The sequence below is a fragment of the Physella acuta genome, unplaced genomic scaffold, assembly GCF_028476545.2.
Source record: "Physella acuta isolate Inbredline_101_S28 unplaced genomic scaffold, ASM2847654v3 ptg000960l, whole genome shotgun sequence".
Lineage (NCBI taxonomy): Eukaryota > Metazoa > Mollusca > Gastropoda > Physidae > Physella > Physella acuta.
Genome location: NW_026732477.1, coordinates 164,355 through 173,562, shown reverse-complemented (window position 1 = coordinate 173,562; position 9,208 = coordinate 164,355).

Genomic DNA, 9,208 nt, shown 5'->3' with positions numbered 1-9,208 from the left:
ACATACATCATACATTTTACTATTTTACACGACATATATGAGTGCCCATAATGAAATATATAATAAGTAAAACTTAGTAATGAGACATAGTAGACTTAGTTAGGGGTAAGCCTACATGTTATTTTTTCACGTATTTATTTCATGTTCAATGGTCCCACATATAATAGTATGGTGGAGCAGTACAAAGCTAATTTGTTTTGTTGAAAACGCACACTGAAACATCAACCAACCAACCAACCGGATATGAACTTGTGAAAATAAAAGTCTCCGTGATAAAAATATGGGCTGTTTTTAATTGTTTTAGTTCCTTTAGCCTGTTTATTTACATCAACAATTTGCGATATTGAAATAATCATGTTTATTTATATCCCAACAATTTGCATGATATTTGCACTTTAATCTACGCGATTGCAAGTTACCTTATCAGACATGCCATATATAACTAGATCAGATTTCGAACTTTCTGTTAGAGGTTGAGTGACTTACCACTAGACCACACCATTCCCTGGCTGATGTATGTATCAAGCATCGAGTTAAACGTTACAAATGTAACATGTCCAATTATAAAAGTGTAACATTCCTTCTAGCTGGAGTTATATTGTAATTACCCCCACTTTATGTGGGCTGATTCACTTCCGTGTCAGCCCCATTTACACACTCAAAATTCGGTAAACTGATGCATGACCGGTGTTTCCCGACGTTCGCAGTGATGTAGTGGGGACTTAAATGGAGCATGCTAGACATTTTGGTGTTATGCAAATAGTTTTTAGTTAGAAGTTTCAGTGTGTTGACCTGGGTCCGTAGGGTGAGGGAGGGGAGATGGGGTGGCGGATCTATTTAATTTAAATTGCTTAATACAAGATCTCTGGCGTTTTGTAACGAAGAGTCGGAAAAGAAAGTTAGATTATATTTTGACTTACTTGACTCAGTCATCTTTGCTCCATATGGCACATAGCGCCTCCACCATTTTCTTCCATTTCGCCCGACCCATTGCTACTAATTTTGCCGTTTCCTAAGACATCCTTGTTGGCTTCAGTTGTTATATCGGGTTACTTCATTTATAAAACTAGACACTACATACACATCTAGTTCAATGCGACACGAACAAATGGACACACTGTTTCATACATGCATTTAAAGAAACACCTACATGCAAACCCAGTAACAAAAAGTTGCATCTACTTTTGTTATAAAATATAAATATTACAGTCATTAAAAATTGGAGAACGAAACGTATTATCACAATATGGATGCATATATGCAAATTTTAAAATTACAAAAAATTTGGTATTTTATTCTTAAAGGATGTAGTAAACAAATGGCTAGTGTATGGTGAAAGACAGGGATTTTCCCAATACAAACTCCGGGTCTATGTATTCTAAAAATAGATACAGGTAGATGCTGGGGAACTTGCAGGCCTGATTATTAGTGTCGTGACTTGGAGGATAGACGGTGCGAGGAGTCAACATAATAGCAGGTATTAGATCCACCTGGTTTGTTAGTGAACTGTAGCCTATAACTTAAACTGAGTTTTAGGGAGTTGGGAGGTTTCGCAATCCTAACCAGACTGTATTGAACAAATAGTTGAGTTGCAACACACATACAAACAAGTGAATCAAAACACGTCCTTAATATTGACACAGAACTACGAGTTGTGTTTTGATAATCTGTGTAACAAGATAATAAGGTAAATATTAGTCTACTTCTAAGCGTGTGCATATATATATATATATATATATATATATATATATATATAAATATAATACGTGGTATAATAAGTGATCAATTGAAAGATTGTCGAGTGTTTTAAAACTTTAATAAACATAAACTTCCTGGTACGTATGTAGAATTGTCTTGCTCGTGTTGCAAGGAATAACATTTAACATTCAGGTGAAACTACACGTTTCATTTCAATATCTATTCTCAACGATACATAGGTAACATCTAAAAAAAACGTGTGAAATTATAAAGTATTAAACCAGCAGACGCGTCGTGTACCCATCTCTACATTTTACAGCCTGATGTAAGTATTATACAATGTATACTTTATATTTCTGCCGTTTAGACTTAGTCACGGGCAGTTGCTGTAATGATAAAGTTGTCAACAATAGTCAGCTTGGTATTTCACCGCTAAGAAATACATGTCTGGCAGAATATTAACGTCACATTCGTATCCAGTTTAACAGACAACTTAAGTGTAATAAAAAAATATTGTATCATCAATGTGCGATGACTACAAGCAAAATTAATACACACCACAAACGGCCTTTAAAATAATACAATTATGTAATAACCATGGTTGAAGACCACTTGTATTTGCAAGGGTTTACGGACTTCAGTAAATTTAGTTATTATTTAAAACTAAATTAACTATTAAAGTGTATGTATATTAGATGTATTTGAAATGCTTACCGCATAACAATTAAAACACGGAAGGAAATTAGTAAAAAAAAAAAAAAAATAGAACCAGATCACGTTAAAGTCATGTCACTAATAACAGCTCAAAACTAAATCGCAGTCATAGCTACACCACATTATCTGAATGTTTCATAAAATTATTAGAATGACGAATCCTGGAAATTAAAATGACAATTCTTATTTATAATAATAACTGCTTCAAGACCTAATCTCATCGATAGATCCAAGACATAATTACTACTCCAAGATCTGATTAATATGTCGGAAATACGGACATGTCAGAGACTTATATGAAATGGCATTTACAAGACAGTTATATGACCTAATTTTAATGATACAGGTCCTAAATAGAATTTCATAGAATTTAATAGCTCATCCATTGTGTCTAACAAATATAAAACGTATTTTGTGTTATTCAGTTTTAGTTATTGCCATTATCTTATATATATATATATATATATATATATATATATATATATATATATATATATATATATATATATATATACATATACATATATAATCACCATGTTTTAAAAAAAGGGTTATATAATGAATGCATTTTAGTTGTTATTTTTATGTGGGCGAATTAAATGTATAGCTTCAACTTAGTACTCGTTTTATTAACAGCAATGTGAAATCTAAAATAAGTATAGCCTTTAGTTATACAACATGAGGAATCAGTAATCTAAAAAAAACAAAAAATTACTTACAAGACTTGTGGGGCGGAGTATCCTAGCGGTATAGAGCTAGACTGCTAACCCGAAAGTCTCGAGTTCACATGAGCATCAGGTCACCATGTCCATCCGGCTCTGATGGGTAACTAACTCAAGTTAGGCTGGCTAATGGCAGGCCTCATTATCCCATCGTACGCCGAGGTTATTGAAACAGATGAACTCTACTTTGACTGCCTCATTTGTCTTGGGAAGAGATGTAATGACATAATTATTAGTAACTGACTCGTTTTTCTAACGCAAGTAAAGTTGATGTTTCAGTCTAAGACAGTCGATGTGTACATCTCTTGCAACAAGCTCTGTAAGCGTTGTGTGTGTTGGTCTACGACTTACATAGTATGGACAAGATGTCTACCCTACTGTTAACGGCGCTAGTGCTTATAGCTTATGGAGGAGTATCAGGTGCATATCCTTATTACTCTTGTTATTTATGTTCATTTCATCATATATATATATATATATATATATATATATATATATATATATATATATATATGGAAGTTTGTGTGCATTTAGCCGAATAGGCCCACTTTTTGTGTGTAGTCTTGAGTACAATTATTTTTTGGAATTAGTTAGTACCTGGCATAATGTCAACATTTTGTTACACCCACCAAATTTTTCAGCTTGTAACGTAGGCTGGTTTGGTACAGCGTGCCAGTACAAAAGTCACTGCACTGACAACAAGTGCCATAATGCTACAGGTGTATGTGTCAATGGTGCTTCCTGTTTGGGAGGCTGGTTTGGACCAAGTTGCCAATATCGTGAGTTAGAACACAAAACTTTGTCAAAGTCAAATAATATCTAAATGACATTTAATTACATAGGTGATTGTTAGTGTGCACTATTATACATGTAGTATTTTATCATGAGAATTCTAGAGAGTGCACTAACCAAATTATCTTTAGTGAGTACCTGATATAATGGGGATTGTACTGATCACAAAAAAAACATAATTAAATTATCTATTTAAGAAAACAGGTAGTCTCAAAAGGAAACTTTGTTTCCATAATGCTGAGTTGATTACACATATAATAACACACACCATATAATGTGTGTAGGTATGTAATGTATCCATGTATGTTCTCTCTCTTTATATATATATATATATATATATATATATATATATATATATATATATATATATATATGTATATATATATATATGTATATATATATATATATAAATATATATATATATATATACATATATTTCCTAAAATATTTAACACCCAACTAACAGAGGACCTGGGCAACAAATCAACAAACTTAAAACCAACTAGCAGTAACTTAACTGATGGTAACGATAAATCATGCTACGACAATGCCATCAATTCTGTACAAATGACATGGCAGATAGAGTACCGAATGTCCTGGATCAGGATGGTATACCGCGCACCAGGTTTGTTCTTACAAAGATGTTTGATGTCCATAATTTACAATTTTTACTATCAAATACATTCTATTGTAAAACAATATTATGCAATAAATGTTAAATTATAAAACAGGTTGCTATAAATTGCAAGGGGGTGAACTATCTAAATGTATACGGTATATTCTGAAATAAGAGTAAAGTTTGTGTATGAACGTGCATTGAAATCCGGCTATATCATTGGTTTTTAACATAACGTCTCGTTCAAAAAAAAAAAAAAACCTTGGTAAAAGATAATTGGAATATGCTGCTTTACGATAATAAATTATTAAGTAATTGACTCAGAAAACTAACAAAGCCAGCATTAAAAGCAAAAAAAAATGTATAAAGAATGTATAAAGAAAATATAAATATAAATATATAGTATATATATATATATATATATATATATATATATATATATATATATATATATATATATATATATATATGTATATATATATATATACAATTATATATAATTAAAATAAAATTCTTATATTTTCCACCCTCTAAAGGTCTGCTCAGTAACATCAGCCTGAAGGTGGGACAGGATAACTGTGAAAAACTAATAATAGATAATTTGGACATTTCAACCACAGATATCTACTGTAATGTTGAAAAATTACATACTAATTTTACGTTATCATGGAGTGAACGCATTACTATTTGCTCAGTTTACGTGAATGGAGGTAAACTTATTCAAATTTTTACAAACCAAAATTATATTAACTTTATGTCTGTTACGGCCAAGTTTTAGTTGAATATTCACGTGTTCTTTTTTTTTAGTGTTTCCCCATCGATAATGTTTATTCTGATTTTGCCGAGCATAAATGTGGGCCCGATTTCCAACTTTACACAGATCTGCGTGATAAATAACAAAATTATATCAGGACAAATGATATCATAGACAAATGATCTCAGACAAAATATCTCGGACAAAATATCTAACAGCAATTTTTTCTTTTCTTAGTATGTACAATAATTTTAGTAGATTTGAATATTTTTTGTTGACTGTCATGTGGTTTTGTTTACTTTTTATGGATAATAATTGTGAGTAAAATAATTTTTTTAAACTTAACAAAGCATCAAAATATATTGTAAAACTTAATCTTTTTAATAGCATTTGATTTGAAGAAGTAAAAATTAAAACGAACTTACTCCTTTAGCTGAAAAGTATAATAAATAATAATGTATAAAACAAATAAAGTAACGGTAGCTATACAAAATGTTCAAAACACGCGAAATATTTTTCAAAAACGTGAATGGGTCTTCAGGTTCGTAACGTTAAACTATTGTTTTTATTGCATCATTAACACAAACATAACGTTAACGTTTTTATGCCTCTCCAATACAATTTGATCATATCAATACTATGTGATAATGTATTGTGTGAACACTTGCTCGACATGTTCTATAAACATAAATTCACCAGAAACCAATGCCCTATTTCTGCGAGGCAACGAAAGAGGCCATAGCTGAGTAAGCACCACTAATACTGCTTTGTTTGCATGCACACTACGACAAACTTAGGCTCCACGATTACCGCTGTCGTTTAAATAAGCATTTGTCATCGGATCACTAAGTTGTGACCGACGCATAATTATTGACATTAGATGCTAGTTGTATTGTCCATGGAGGGCGGATGTCTTTCACTTAAGGCATGTCTCTGCCATCAAAACGGGCTGCCACCTTGATACGAAGGTGTGTCTTTATTGTTATTTCATTCCCTTTGATCTAGTTTCGTCCACCTGACATGGTTGGATTGTCTATATTTTCAAGCCCACCCACGCTATCTATCGACAAAAGTTCTTTAATCTTCACCTACTATATAAGTAATCTTAATTTTAAAATGTTTAGTGCAATATGACAAATGTATGCGGTAAACATTTCTTACAATTATTATATAGGCCTATAAACAAAATTAAACATAATAAATAAAACCATACGACAGTCAATAAAAAAATATTCAAATCAACTAAAATCATCTTACATGCTAAACAAATTTTGCTGTGAGATATTTTGTCTGAGATCAATTTTCCTTGGTATCATTTGTCCTGATATATTTTGTCCTGGTATCTTTTGTCCGTGAGATCATTAGTTCTTGAGATCATTTGTCCTGAGATCATTTTTCTTGAGATCATTTGTCCGTGAGATATTTTGTCTGAGAAATTTTGTCTGAGATCATTTGTCCGGTCCTAGGTGCTTTGACCACAGGTGCTTTGACCATAGGGGGTTTGACCATACGGGTTTGACCAAATATTAATAAGCTGCGCTAAAATCGTAATCGTTTTTAGTTATGGCAACAATTGGATAGCTCGAAGGGTTTCGGAAACAAATACACTCTCCACATAACATGGTCTCACTGCATATATATACATATATATATATATATATATATATATATATATATATATATATATATATATATATATATATATATATATATATATATAGGTCTACTCACACAGCTATGTATTTGTGATGTGTAGGACGTAATGTAGCCCTAAATCAGACGGCAGTCCAGTCCAGCACTTATATGGATGAGGGTGAAAGTAAAGCGCAGGCCAGGAATGCAGTCGACGGGAAAACCAATAGTGATTTTACAGCCGGCTCCTGCACGCACACGGCAGTCAACCCTACCCCAACGTGGCCACAGTGGAATGTCAGTTTTTCATACCCTCAGTTGGTACACCGATACGTTTTGTACAACAGAGGTAAGAATCATACTATGTTGTTTTGTTTATTATGAATTTGTTGACTCAATAATATATATTTTGTCTCACAGCAACAGTTCTACAATTGTTATATCTTAATATCTCATGCTTGATTTAAAAATATGAGTAACTTACAATCAATGAAGAACAATACAATTAAAGCATTATTTTTTCCAGATAGTGATCAAGACAGACTTTCAAGATTTATACTCCAAAGCTACTCAGCAGACAATGCTTCAGTATATAACTATACAGACAGTGGCATCACATTACCCATATACACCGTAACAACAGTTGCGAAAGAAGTATCAAAGGTTACAATAAATGCAACAGAAATATTGACATTATGTGAAGTAGAAATTTACGGAGGTGTGTACTTGCGTGTTTGTTAACATGATTATATAGGTCATATATATATATATATATATATATATATATATATATATATATGTATAAAAGGCGTTATATGTAATATCGGGGTACTGATAATATATTCAACGTGTTGTGTTACTAATGGCTTTTTTAACGTCTGTTCAATGTGTCGACTTTTGTGCTGTACAATTTTAAAGGATTTATCTAGAATCTAGAACATGTATACTCCATATACTCGCTGAATTATAACTCTATAACAGAACGCATCTGTGCCCCTGGATATTTTGGACTAGACTGTGACCAACAATGCCGCTGTAGCGACACATCTGAGACTTGCATGTCTATCACTGGTGGATGTTTATCTGGGTGTTTGTCTGGTTACTATGGCCAGGGATGTCAGATAGGTGTGTATTCTAGTAGTATATGGACATATATATATATATATATATATATATATATACATATATATATATATATATATATATATATATATAAGAAAATATTTATTACTGATATTTTAAGTAATACATTGTTTTTATTTTATCTGTATTTTTCTTCAAAAGTGAATACTATTATTACTATTATAAATTTATGTAGGTTAGCAAATTGCTAATACGGTAATAATAAAATATGTGTTATTAAAATAATCTTCCATCGGAATTTACTTTTAGTTATTATGCAAGTTATAAAATGCATTTTTTAAACACAAGGATTCTAAGATTTTTTTGTATGTTTAATTATTTAATTTTTTTAGGGGGTGGGAGGGGATTGTAATACTTATAAGTTGACACATTCTTCGTTAACTTAAATAAAGTGTTTTTAATATAAATGATTAATCGACAAATGTTGTGACTGTCGTTTGATACTCCTTTGATTTCGTTCATCTGTAGAATGTCCACCCACAAGGTGGGGCGTCGATTGTCTCAAGACCTGTAGTCCATTCTGTCTTGGCCCTGAAGTTTGTAGTCGGACCAACGGCTCGTGTAATGACGGCTGTCATGCTGGGTACGGGGGTCCTACATGCATCGATGGTAATGTAGACATTTAGAACACATATCACATATGATCAAACACAATTCTCTTAGATACGAAAACGGTATATATACCATATATAAATAAATATTCATGATTTTTTTAGAATGCCCTGATGGAAGATGGGGAGAGAACTGTGCCAATACCTGCAGTGAACGTTGTGCTAATGTCAGCCTGTGTGACAAACGAACCGGAAACTGTTCATCAGGATGTAGTGCTGGTTACCTTGGTGACATGTGTGATATGGGTATACACTTTGTTTTAGAATTATGTTAGACGTTAGTCACTGAAACAAATACTTGTCAGATGAAGGTAAATGATCAGTTGGTCATTATATAAAAAACTTTCAGAGACAGCAACACTAATCACGAATACATGATTTTAATATAACTCTACTTCACTTGCCCCATAGACCGTCAGGTTTGAAAGGGAAACTTTGCAATATATATAAAATATATTGTTTTGCATCCATCATCGTAGGCTAATATTAACTAAAGAGAATTCATTCATTCATTTTTTTTTAAATA